At 42.1% G+C, this 13,997-nt stretch overlaps 1 long non-coding RNA gene across 3 annotated transcripts in view; it reads right to left on the minus strand.

The window, feature by feature from the left end:
* LOC119627339 (uncharacterized) overlaps nucleotides 1-13,784 on the minus strand; it is a 31,665-nt gene extending 17,881 nt beyond the window's left edge. Inside the window, exons 1-3 of one of the 3 annotated variants that reach the window (XR_012089498.1) lie at nucleotides 12,708-13,784; nucleotides 3,386-3,548; nucleotides 2,308-2,394 (exon numbers count right to left, since the gene is read on the minus strand). This is a non-coding gene — a long non-coding RNA (uncharacterized lncRNA). The remainder of the gene's footprint in view (nucleotides 1-2,307; nucleotides 2,395-3,385; nucleotides 3,549-12,707) is intronic. The other 2 variants (XR_012089500.1, XR_012089499.1) reach the window with 2 other exon arrangements.
* Nucleotides 13,785-13,997: the final 213 nt, after the last annotated feature.

Here is a 13,997-nt window from a genome sequence, read left to right on the forward strand (position 1 = left end):
CCTAAAAGAAATGAAAACATATCTTCAAAAAATCTTGTGCAAGAATGTTCATAGCTGCTCTACTCGTTATAGGCAAAATCTGCAAATATCTCAGATGTCCATCAACAGGAGAACAGATAAACTGAGGTATATTCATAGTATTCAGCAATACAAAAAAGAAATGAATGGTCTAGCATGATGGCTCAAGCTTGTAGTCCCAACACTTTGGGAGTCCAAGGCAGAAGGATTGCTTGAGCCCAGGAACTCAGGACCAGCATGGGCAACATGGTGAAACTCTGTCTCTACAAAAAAAATGCAAAAACTAGCCAGACATGGTGGCCTGTGCCTGTAGTCTCAGCTATTTTGGAGGCTGAGGTGAGAAAATGGCTTGAGCCAGGGAGGTTGAGGCTACAGTGAGCTGAGATTGTGCCACCGAACTCCAGCGTGGGCGACAGAGTGAGATCTTGTCTCAAAAAAAAAAAAAAAAAGAGCGGGGAGGGGAATGAGCTATTGACCTATGTTACAGCATGAAGAAATATCGAAAGCATTATGCTGGATTAAAAAAAAACAAATGGAAAGGGCACATGCTGTGTATGACTTCATTTACAAAAAGTTGTTGAAAAAGAAAAACTAACTTAACAGTAATAGAAATCAGATCAGCAGTTGCTTTTGGGAATGAAGGAGTTACCTGGCACAATGAAGTTTTCTGTGGTGGTGGTGGTGATGCCTTGTTTCTTAATAGAGATATGGGTTGCACAAGTGTATGCCTTTATCAAACTGATGCAACTGTGTACTTCACATTAAGAATTTCACTGAATATAAAAGATAATTTAACAATTAACTCAAGATAGATTAAAGACTTAAATGTAAAACCCAAAACTATAAAAACCCTGGAAGACAACCTAGGCAATACCATTCAGGACATAGGAATGGTAAAAAAGACTTTATGACAAAGATGCCAAAAGCAACTGCAACAAAAGCAAAATTTGACAAATGGGATCTAATTAAACTAAAGAGCTTCTGCAAAGCAAAAGAAACTATCAACAGAGTAAACAGAAAACCAACAGGATGGGAGAAAATTTTTGCAAACTATGCATCTGACAAAGGCCTAATATTCAGCATCTATAAGGAACTTAACCCAATTTACATGAAATAAACAACCCCATTAAAAAGTGGGTAAAGGACATGAACAGACACTTTTCAAAAGAGGACATACATGTGGCCAACAAGCATATGAAAACAAAAAAGCTCAACATCACTGATCATTAGAGAAATGTAATCAAAACCACAGTGAGATACCATCTCACACCAGTCAGAATAGCTATTATTACAAAGTCAAAAAATAACAGGTGCTAGGGAGGCTGCCGAGAAAAAGGAATGCTTATACACTGCTGGTGGGAGCGTAAATTAGTTCAACCATTGTGGAAAACAGTGTGGCGATTCCTCAAAGACCTAAGAACAGAACTACCATTCAACCTAGCAATCCTATTACTGGGTAGATACCCAAAAGAATACAAAGTTTTCTATCATAAAGTCACATGCACACATATGTTCCCTGCAGCACTATTCACAGTAGCAAAGACATGGAATCAACCTAAATGCCCAACAATAATAGACTGGATAAAGAAAATACGGTATGTATACTCCATGGAATACTATGCAGCCATAAAAAATGAGATCATATCCTCTGCAGGAACATGAATGGAGCTGGAGGCCACTACCCTTAGCAAACCAGTCCAGGAACAGAAAACAAAATACTGCATGTTCTCACTTCTAGGTGGGAACTAAATGATGAGAACACATGGACATATAGAGGGAAACAACACACATTAGGGCCTATCAGAGAGTGAGAAAAGGGAGAGGGTCAGGAAGAATAACTAATGGATACCAGGCTTAATACCTGGGAGGTGAAATAATCTGTACAACAAACCCCCATGGCACGAGTTAACCATATAACAAACCTGCATGCCCTTCAACTTAAAATAGAAGTTTAAAAAAAAAAAAAGAATTTCCTTGAATATAAAGGGTGTCTCATTTTTAATGTAAAAATAAATAAGATTCTATTACCCTGGGCAGTCTTCTCTACCTTTTTGGTGTAGAACTACATCTCAGAGTTACTACACAAGGGGAGGTAGCTGGGGTATTTATATACCAACTCCTATTAGTCATTGGATGAGGGCTGCTGGAATGGAGGTGTAATTCCCCAGCACCTCCAGCTGGCCATGAGTACCAGCAGAGCAAGCCCAGTGGGCAAAGAGAGCTCCTTTAGGAAAAAAAAAATTGCAGAAATGTGGGAGTCAGGCTGGCATGCATGAAACTGGCACCTACCAGGGTAATATGGGTGGGACCCCAACAGCATCCACCGCAGGCCCTGTTGTGTCTGCTCCTATAGCCTCCTGCGTGTATAATTGTGCCCTAAAAGAGAAACAGCAATTAGAAGCTTGGGTTACAGAATTAGGCAGACCAAACCTCAGATTTCAGCTCTGTCACTTTCTAACTGACATGTTGAGTAAATGGTGCTTCTTCCGAAAAATGGGGTTGATGCATTGTTGAGGACATTCAGTGAGATAATCTCTGTTCTGGGCATACCATAGCACATAATATGAACTCTTATTATGGCACGTCAGAGAAACTCCCATAAACACTAAGAGCAACAATTATTTTTTTCTACTATGTTCACTCTATTTTCCAAAAAACAGTCAAACTCAAAATTCTTTCATGAAAGATTTTCTCCCTTACATTATTTTGAAAATTTAATTGTTGGAAAGATAATACATTTACAAAGTTTGAAATCCAAAAATTATTAAAGGATACACTGAAAAGGCTTTCTCCTTTGACACGCCAGCCACCCAGTTGCCCTCCCCACAAGCAAATGAGATTATCAGTATGTTTGTGTATTTTTCCAAAGGTATTTGCAGATGGTAGTCTAAAATATTCTAGGTCTGCTTCTGTTTATCTACGGCTGAATCTAGTACATGATTCAGTGTTTGGTTTGGCATGAATAATATATGCACGTTTTATTTTGAAAGCATGTTAGATTTACGGAAGAGTAGCAGAGGTGATACAAAGAGTTCTTGGACATCCTTCACCCAGCATCCCCCAGTGCTACTAGTTTACATAACCACAGTGCATTTATCAAAACCAAGATGGTGATGTCGGTACCCTGCAATTAACAATACTACAGATTGTATTCAGACTTTACCAGTTTTTTCATTAAAGTGGATCTAATCCGGGATGGTGTGTTGCATGTGTCTTGGCATCCCTTTAGGGCACCAAGGTACCCAGTGCTCCACATTTAAGAATTGCTAGCACAGAGGAGCATGGAGCACTTTATTGGTGTCACTACCACAGTGGGACTGGAAATTCAGGTCACCACCACCCCTACTGTGTGTCCTTGGAAACTCACCTTTCCTCTTTGGGCTTTAGTCTCCCATTCAGTACAATGCAGCAGTGAAACCGTATTAGCCTTTCTGAACTTGTGTGGTCAAAGCCACGTGATGAACTCCACACACTCTAACACCTCTTAGACATCCCAATGTTCATTAGCATGTTAAAGGCTCTGATAAGCCCTGCAACAAAACACCTGTTTTAATATCACTTAACTCAGCATTGCTCAGGCACATTGGATTAGGGAGGCAATTTTTACCCTCCATATTTATCTACAGAAGTGTGTTCTTCTGTAGAACCTTTGGGGCATGATGGACTAAATGGAAATAAAGCCTGTTAACAGAGCCTCAGTCTGATGGGGATCCAAGAGCAAGCACACTGCCTAGAGAAGGCTGGTCATGAAAATTTGGAAGGAGAGACACAAAGGGGAAGGCTGGCCAACCACTTGGCTGACTTTCCCTTGGCTTCCCAGCTCTCCTTAGCCAGCCCAGATCCTGGACATTGTGGAAACCCTACAGAGCTGCATGTGGCAACCTCTTTGGAAGAAAACTTAGCAATGTACCTCAAATTGTCAGTGCACATGCTCTTGAGCTCAGTGATAATGTATCTAGATGCATCCGCACCTGAGCACGGAGGGGTCTGTGCAGGCTAATCGCAGCCTCATGGCTTGAGGTGGCAAAAGACTGAAAATAATGGAATGTCCCATCATACAGGACTGATTACAGAAACGGTGGTCCATGCAGGCAGTGGAATTCCACACAGCCATTAAGAAAGAGAGAGAGAGAGAGAGAGAGTGTGTGTGTGTGTGTGTGTGTGTGTGTGTGTGTGTGTGTGTGTATACATGCTCACATGCACCTCACATATACTCAGTCACAATGTATGGCCCATCTCAAGAAGGATAACATGACACTGGGAACCGTGGTTACCCCCAAATAGAACTGAAAGACCTGGAGACAGAAGAGGAAGAACTTGATTTTTCACTGACTACTCCTCTGTACCTTCCTAGTTTTGTACCTTGCATGCATTGCTTACTTAATGAATTAAAATAATAATTTCGAAAAAATGAGACATGGTTTAATTTATCTATAAAATGGAATACTGTACTAAATGCAGTTGTTTAAAAAGAAGGGAAAAAAAGAAAGAATGGGGAAGCTGTTTGTGTACTGAAATGAAAATATCTACACGTTTCAGTGAAAAAAAGCAAAATGTAGAAATATATATAGATTATATTATTCTTGAGTCTAAAGGGGTTTAAAATAAGATTATAGATATATTTTCTTGGATATATGTATATATGTAAAAAAAATTCTGGAAGGATATTAAAAAGCTAATATAATCATATGAAAATAATCATAGTTATGGGGGGCTGGCATGGAAGCAGGAAATGTTTCACTCTATTCCTTCAAATATATTCAGATATATTACACCTTTATATATTTTATTATATGTATTTGAACAATGAGTATATTACCCTTTCAAAGTTACATAAATATGAATGCAGGATATCTATATGGACAGATGCATAACAATTTTCCATATATAGGTAAACAGAAAAAGCAAGTTTACAGAATAGTATGTACAGTATCACTTGTCTACCAAAAAATGTGTGTATGTGTGTATGTGTTTATATACATTTATATACATACATATATATACATTTATATACACACACACACAATTGAAAGCACACACTCTTCCTCGAAGAATTCAGAAAAAACTGCTAACAATGACTTCCCCTTTTGAGGGTACCTGGAGACAGACAGGGATTATTCACCCTGAAAAACTAGTTGAACGTTTACCACGTGTGTAAAATTTTTTTAATGTTTTAAAAACATCTGTGAAATAATGATCACCGTAACAAAGTTTTTTGAGCAAAAATGTAGAAATAAATGTTTCTCCTTTGGGAATGAGAGGTATAAATTTCAGCCTATCCATACTCTAGAATCCTCTTCAGATATTAAAATATTTGAAAAAGTAAATGTCAGCCAGGTGTGGTGGCTCACACCTGTAATCCCAGCACTTTGGGAGGCTGAGGTGGGAGGATCACTTAAGCCCAGGAGTTCAAGACCAGACTGGCCAACATAGCAAGGCCTCATCTCTACAAAAAAATAGAAAAAAATGGCCTGTAGCCCTAGCTACTCAGGAGGTGGGAGGATCACATGTGCCCAGGAGTTTGAGGCTGTAGTGAGCCATGTTGCACCACTGGACTCCAGCATGGGTGACACAGCAAGATCCTGGCTCAAAAAAAACAAAAACAAAAACAAACAAACAAAAAAACTAAATGTATATTTATTTATGCTGACCTGAAAAGAAACAATGTATTATTAAACAATGTGTTATTGGGAAACAACGTATTATTATGAAACAAAGTATTATTAAGTAAAATTTCAGAACCAAAAATATGATATTACCCAATTTTTGCAGTAAAGCCTCTATGTACTTGTGTGTACACATGCATATATATTGTATTATATAAACAATATGTAGAAGATTCAAATCCTGACTCTCTTGCTTATTAGCTGTGTGATCTTGAGCTAGTTACTAAAAATTTGGGGGCCTTGGTTTCCTCACTTGTAAAATGGATGCAACTATTCTACCAGCCTTGAATTAACTTATGTGATTCTTGTAACAACTTAGAGCAACAGTCCTTAACCTTTTGGCACCCGAGACCAAGTTTATGGAAGAATTTTCCATGGATGGTGAGAGTGGGGATGGTTTCAGAATGATTCAAATGTGTTTTTGCCGGGCGCGGTGGCTCAAGCCTGTAATCCCAGCACTTTGGGAGGCCGAGACGGGCGGATCACGAGGTCAGGAGATCGAGACCATCCTGGCTAACACGGTGAAACCCCGTCTGTACTAAAAACACAAAAAACTAGCCGGGCGAGGTGGCGGGCGCCTGTAGTCCCCGCTACTCGGGAGGCTGAGGCAGGAGAATGGCGTAAACCCGGGAGGCGGAGCTTGCAGTGAGCTGAGATCCGGCCACTGCACTCCAGTCCTGGCGACAGAGCAAGACTCCGTCTCAAAAAAAAAAAAAAACAAATGTGTTTCATTTATTGTGCACTTTATTTCCATTATATTATATTATATTATATTATATTATATTATATTATAATACATAATGCAATAATTATCCAACTCATCATAATGTACAATCAATGGAAGCCCTGAGCCTGTTTTCCTGCAATTAGACAGTCCCATCTGGGGGTGATGGGAGATAGTGGCAGATCATCAGGCATTAGATTTTCATAAGGAGCATGCAACCTAGAATTCTCACATGCGCAGTTCACAATAGGATTTGCTCTCTTATAAGAATCTAATACCACCGTTGATCTGATAGGAGGCAGAGCTCAGGCAGTAATGAGAGTAATGGGGGATGGCTGCATATATAGCTGAATCTCCACTGGCTTGCCCCACAGCTTACCTCCTCCTGTGCAGCCCAGTTCTTAACAGGCCATGGACCAGTACTGGTCCACTTTCACACTGCTGTAAAAGAATACTTGAGACTGGGTAATTTATAAAGAAGTTTAACTGACTCACAGTTCCACATGGCTGAGGAGGCCTCAGGAGACTTACTATCATTGCAGAAGGGGAAGCAGTCACCTTCAAAGTGAAGGGGGAAGACCCCTTTATAAAATCGTTAGAACTTGTGAGAACTCACTCACTATCACAAGAACAGCATAGGGGAAATCACCCCTATGATCCAATCACCTCCCTCTCTTCATACACGGGGATTTTCCATTCAAGATGAGATTTGGGTGAAGACACAGAGCCAAACTGTATCAATCAGGAAATTGCTAACGTGTTTGATGTGCATTACAGAGACAGGGAGCTGGTGGTGTTCACTGGCACACTCTACACTGATTACCCTAGAATATGGGATTTGAGTGGGCCAGGAAGAACCAACACCTTCTATTTTATATACTGCTATATTGTTTGTTTGGTTTTGGTTTGTTTTTACAACAAGGATGCATTATTTTACAATTAAGCTAGAAGAAATAATACGAGAAAACAAATTAGTTGCAAGGAGGCAGACACTCTCCGACCCACAGCTGGGGAGAGCAGGGGCTGCATGCAGTGTGACCGTGCCTCACATTTTGCACCCATAAAACAGGGAGACAGGACCCAAGCAGCACACTGCGCATCCTGCAGCTAAATCTATCTACTTTCCTCCCTTCTGCAAGACACAGGTGCCTCCAGAGTCAGAAATTACATCTGGGCTATTCAGATTTGTGGCCACTCTCCCCAGTCATTCAGAACACGGGGAAATTCAGCCTCATGCCACCATTTTTCAAGCACCACTGGTAGAGGAGGAGACATCAGCTCTGCACCCACCTTGGTCTGAGCACCAATCTTCGTGGAAGATGTTGGGAGAAACAGCATTTCTTCAAGGGCATTTGCAAAGGGCTTCAGTTAACAGAGGGCCTACAAAACCATTACCCATGAAATCCCTTCAGCACCCCCTAATGAAGATCCCCTGTGGACAGACCAAGAAAAGGGCTCCAAGAAGGAAAAGATGCACCCAAGGTAACACAGCTGGAAGGTAAAGGAGCCCACATTCAAACACAGATCTGTCCGTCCAGTGCATATGCAGTTGAGGCCATGCAGAAGCAGAGGTTGGATCCACTGCATTTCAGAGAAACCGTTCATTTACTCAACAAAAATGGAACCAGGTGTTTCATGCCTGCTATATGCCAGGCCCTGACCTAGACTCTGATAGCACAGAGATTTGTTTGCCATTCACCACAGGTTTATTTAACACTTACTCTCCTCTAGGAACTGGGTGAGGCACTGGGGCTACAATGGAGGACAAACAGGCATGATCCCTGCTCTCAGCTTCCCTGCTCTCAGATTCTTTTGCAAATAAGGGGAAATAGTTATTTATCCTAAAATGAAGGTAGCATAGTACCTTCTGAGGGGAGGTCCACAGAGCTGATAACATGAATTTGAGTTAATCTGGGGAATCCAAGAAGGTTTCCCTAAAGAAGTGAAGCTTGTACTAAAATCTAAAGAAGAAGTAAAGAAGATGAGGAGGGAAAGAAAAGGAATCCAAGTAATTAAAACAGCATGTGCAAAGGCCCTGTGGTAGGACGCACCAAGGACCCAAAGGCAACCCTTTTGGCTGGACTAGAGAGATCAAGGAGTAGTGCCATGCAAAGTGACAATGAAAAAGGAGACAATGGCCAGGTGTGGTGGCTCATGCCTGTAATCCCAGCACTTTGGGAGGCCGAGGCGGGTGGATCACCTGAGGTCAGGAATTCAAGACCGGCCTGGCCAACATGGTGAAACCCCGTTTCTACTAAAAATACAAAAAATTAGCCGGGCGTGGTGGCGTGCACCTGTAATCCTAGCTACTCAGGAGGCCAAGGCAGGAGAATTGCTTGAACCCAGAAGGTGAAGGTTGCAGTGAGCCAAGCTCATGCCATTGTACTCCAGCCTGGGCAACAAGAACAAAACTCCATCTAAGAAAAAAGAAAAAGGAGACAATGAAAACCTATCCAGGTAAGGATCTGGTCTTTACCCTAAGGCAATGAGAAATCCTCAAAGAATTCTAAGAAAGACTGAAATGATTAGCTTCACCCTCTGGCAATCAAATAAGAGTAAGAGAGGTATAAAGAAGTAATCAAAACCAAAAAGATACACCTGAGACAGAATAAATTCAGGTAGCTGCGCAGTCACCTAATGCAATTAGAGGGAGAGGAGCTTCTTAGAGGAGATACTCTAAATAAAATATTTTTTAAGCCCATCACAAAATCCTGAATCTGAAAGGTTCAAACTGGCTCCTTCCAACACAGGTGCAGGCCCATTTCAGAGATGAGGTCCAGGGACCCCAGTCTCACGGTGGCGGACCAGAGACCAGAAGCCACAGGACTCTCTCTGACTCCTTGCACAGTGCTTACAGGTTTGCCTGGCTGGATTAAATTATTAATTTGTCCCTAAGCCTCAGCAACAAGCCAGAGGCTAAACGGGCCTGATGCAGGCAGAACCCTGGGCTCATCCCAGAGTCCCCAGAGTCTCTAACCCACCAGGGTGGGAGGTGAGACAGGTCTGGGGAGCTGGAAGCCTGTGCTTCTCCCCCAGAGAATCTCCTTCTCCCAGCTGGAGAGCCCCCCACAAAGCCATCTAAGCAGCCCCGGGGGAGGTATTCAGGTAAGAGGACTCCAGGGAGCCCTCTGAGTAATTTTCAAGGAGGGCTGAGGCCAGTGAGAAAAGGGATTATTAGCTCTGCTCTCTGGAGGGAAGTTGATGGAGACAAGTCAGTGAGTGGGTTACTCAAGGGAAGGGGCATTATAGTCCCTTTCCTTCTAAGCAGAGGACATTCATGATGCCTGGGGATTCAGACAGAGACCTGCTGAGGAAACAACCACAGCAGTGATAATAGCTCAATAAAAATAAATCGATATGAAGCACTCTTACAACTCAACAACTAAAAGGCAAACAATCCCACTTTTTTAATGGACAGAGGACCTGAAGAGACATTTCTCCAAAGAAGATATGCAAACGGCCAACAAACACATGAAAAAATGCTCAATGTCATTCATCAGAAAAATGGAAATCAAAACCACAGTAAAATCTCACTTCACATCCCTATGAATGGCTATAATTAAAAAAAAAAAAAACAGATAACAGCAAATATTCTCAAGGATGTGGAAAAATTTGAACCTTTATACACTGCTGGTAGAAATGTAAAATGATGCAGCCACTTTAAAAGATGGTTGACAGTGTCTCAATGACTTAAACCTACCAGCAATTCACCGTGTGTGGGTGTGTGTGTAGGTATACACCCAGAAGAACTAAACACGAGTGTTCAAATAGATACTAGTACACCAATGTTCATGGCAGCATTATTCACAGTGCCCAAAAGTTGGAAACAACTCCAGTATCCATCAACAGATGAGTGGATAATCAAAATGTGATATATACATTCAATGAAATATTATTTAGCCATAAAAATGAATGAAATACCAATACATGCGACAACATGGATGAACCTTGAAAACATGCTAAGTGAAAGAAGCTAAGCACCTATTGTACGATTCCATTTATATGAAATACCCAGAATAGTCAAATTGATAGAGACAGAAAGCTGATTAGTGGCTGCCCAGGTTTTTGGGGAAGGAGGCAAGGGGCAGTGACTGCTAATAGTTGTGGGATCTCCTTTCAGGGTAATGAAAATGTTCTGGAACCAGATAGTGATGATGCTTATACAACCTTGTGAATGGACTAAAGGCCACTGAATTGTCCACTTTGGAAAGGTCAAAATGGCAAATTTTAGGTTATGTGTCTTTTACCACAACTCTTAAAATCTAGGAACATAAATAGATGGATTGGGAAACCTCCCAGTAGCACCTCAGCACACCCAGGATAAAATCCAAAAGACAAGCTCTTACCTACAAGTCCCCACATGAGTTTTCCTCCCCTCTCTCATTCAGCAACTTGCTGATCTTTGAACACATCAAGCAGGATCCCACTTCAGGGCCTTTGCTCCTTCTGTTTCCCTCTACCTAGCAGGCCAGGTCTCCACTCGGTTCATTCCATCTACCTCACATAGGCCATGGCAGATAGACTCAAAGGGGCTCCCAATGTCCCCCACCTCTCAGTATTTACCCATTTGTATAACCTCCACCCTTACATATGGGCAGGACCAAGAACTGGCTTCTAATCAATAGAATACAGTAAAGAGGACCCAGCACGGTGACTCATGCCTGTAATCCCAGCACTCTGGGAGGCTGAGGCAGGCAGATCACTTGAGGTCGGGAGTTTGAGACCAGCCTGGCCAGCATGGTGAACCCTGCCTCTACAAAAATACAAAAAAATTAGCCCAGTGTGGTGATACCTGCCTGTAATCCCAGTTACTCAGGAGGCTGAGGCAGGAGAATCTCTCGAACCCGGGAGGTGGAGGTTGCAGTGAGCCATGATTGTACCAGTGCACTCCAGCCTGGGTGGCACAGCGAGACTCCAGCTCAAAAAAAAAAAAAAAAAAAAAAGAGAGAGAAAAGAATACAATAAAGGGGACAGGAGGCCATGCTCATGCTCTCATGACTACATCATATAAGACTATAATTAATGCCCATCTTGCTAGGAGACTCTCCTTGCTGACTTTAATGCAGCAAGCAGCCACACTGGGGTGGGCCATGTGGCAGTAGCCGCTGGCCAACAACCAACTAGGCAGTGAGGGCTGCTTCCATCTTACAGCCAGCAAGAAACTGAGGCCCTCAGTCTTACAGCCCACGAGGAACTGAATTCTGCCAACAACCCCATGAGTTTGGAAGTGGATCCTTCCCCAGTTGAGTTTCAAGTGAGACTGCGGCCCCAGCCAACACTTTGACTATAGGTTTCAGATGAGATTCTGAAGCAGAGGAAACAGCCTAGGTTCTTGGCCCCCAGACACTGTAAGATAATAAATACATGGTGATTTAAGTTTGTGGCCATTTGTTATGTGGTGTTGGTGCATGGGTCCCTGTTCAAATGTCACCTCCTTAGAGAAGCCTTTTCTGAGTTCCCTTTCTAAAACAGAATGTGTCTGACACAGAAAGATAAATACTGCATGATCTCACCTATATTTGGAATCTAAAAGAGTCAAAGCATAGAGACATAGACTAAAATATGGTTGCCAGGGGTTGGAGGGACAGGGAAATGAGATGTTGGTCAAAGGGTACAAAGTTTCAATTAAACAAGATGGACGAATTCTGGAGATCTAATGTATGGCAAAATGACTACAGTTAATAATATTATGTATTTGAAATTTGCTAAGAAGGTAGGTTTCACCACAAAAAAAAAAAAAAAAAAAAGACAATTATGTGAGGCGATGAACGTGTCAAATAGCTTGACTATAAGGATCATTTTACACCATATATGTATATCACAGCATCAAGTTGCACCCCTTAAACTTTACCCAATTATATTTGGGTATTGGTCAATCTATTTGTCAATTATGTCCAAATAAAATAGAATCTGTTCCACTATTACTTTCTACAGTTAACCCTGACTTTTTCTCCATATCCCTTACTGCGACCTGACTCATTATATATTTATTTACAAATATATAATCTTGAGAGCAAGGACCTAGTCTGTCTGGTCATCTCTGCATCTCTAGTGCCTCTCATGGAACTTGGCACATAGCAGACATTCAATAAATAAGGAATGATTGAACAATCAGCCATCTTTATGTAGGCTTCACTATGGGCACTTGCCTTAGTTGTCCTCACCATGACTCAACAAACTGGTATTTTTATTCCCATTTTATGAATGTAAAAAGTGAGGCTCAATGGTAAAGAATGACACACCCAGGCTTATATAGCTGGTAAATGGCAGAACCAACAATTAAATCCAGGTAGCCTCACCCAAAGGTCCATGTTCTTAACTGTCATGCAGGCAACCTCAGATGGTCAGCAGCACTTTTGTTCCCATTTTCTTCTTCTATGAAGGGGGTACTTTTATCCATCCTGGGTCAGTGGCAGGAGGGACTCTCCCCATCCCTTTCTCCCGGCCCTGCTGTCTGTGGACAGGAGCAGGTAAAGATCTTCAGACACCTTAAGCTTAGAAAAGATGAGGAAGCCCTCTCTGCAATCCCCTATGTAAACTGAAATTAAAACAATGCAAAACCGTAAAACACGAAATATGTGTGCATGCTGATATTAAAGGAACTCTTTTCTAGATTTCCTGATACTGGTTGTTGAAATGCAACCGTTTTCATCCCTTTCATGACCTGCCTCTCCTGGGGCTCTAAGCCTATCCTTAGCTGGCCTCCTGGAGGAGCTAGGTCTACCTATGGAATTTTGAGTAAAGAAGGGAATGAGGGAAAGATAGAATACCCCCAGCAAAGAGAACAGCATGGATGTGCACAGGCCCTGGGGTAGAAATGATTATGGCAGAGACAAGGGACTGGAAGAGGAGTCTTAGACATCTGCAAAGTGTAGACACACTATAGGCTAGACACTGCACTTTTACTTAGCCGTTCCACCTAATCTTCACCAGACCCCCATAAGGTAACTACAACTGTCAACGCACTTCTACAGATGAGCAAACACACACAGAGAAAGGCAACACGCCTTGCTCTTTTGGTCATCTTAGGCTACATCATGTAGTGCTAACAGATGCCTTCAAAGGTCTCCGTGACTTAGATAGCAACCATTCATTCCTCTGGAATGCGACACACCCTTGTAGCTCTGTTTCTGCTCTGCCCCCTCCTCCCTTCATTCCAGGATGAAGGTTAAAGAAGCAACCCCCTTATGGAAATCTGATGGTCTCGAGGCCAAGGTGAAAAGGGAAGGTGAGGCACAACACTTGGGAAATAGTAAAAATTACCCATAGCATCACAAAAAGGGAAGGGAAAAGGTGACCACACAAGGGTTCTTACAGTGTCTGCCAAAAAGCAGCACATATACCATCTCCACTCACTTTCATCCCATTGGCTAAAAGTCACCTGGCCAACCTGAAACCAGTTGGGTAGGGATACGAAATCTCCTGTAGAGATGACCACATAGGGAAGGGTCCCCATAAGGTCATATATTTCAGAAATAGCCAGACAACAATTCAAACCAAGGTGGATTTTTTCCACACATACATACATCCCCTGCTCCATTCCATCCCCTGGGCTATGCACCTTGGAGAACTCTGTGTCCTTAATAACA

Source organism: Chlorocebus sabaeus, chromosome 19 (genome assembly GCF_047675955.1).
Source record: "Chlorocebus sabaeus isolate Y175 chromosome 19, mChlSab1.0.hap1, whole genome shotgun sequence".
Lineage (NCBI taxonomy): Eukaryota > Metazoa > Chordata > Mammalia > Primates > Cercopithecidae > Chlorocebus > Chlorocebus sabaeus.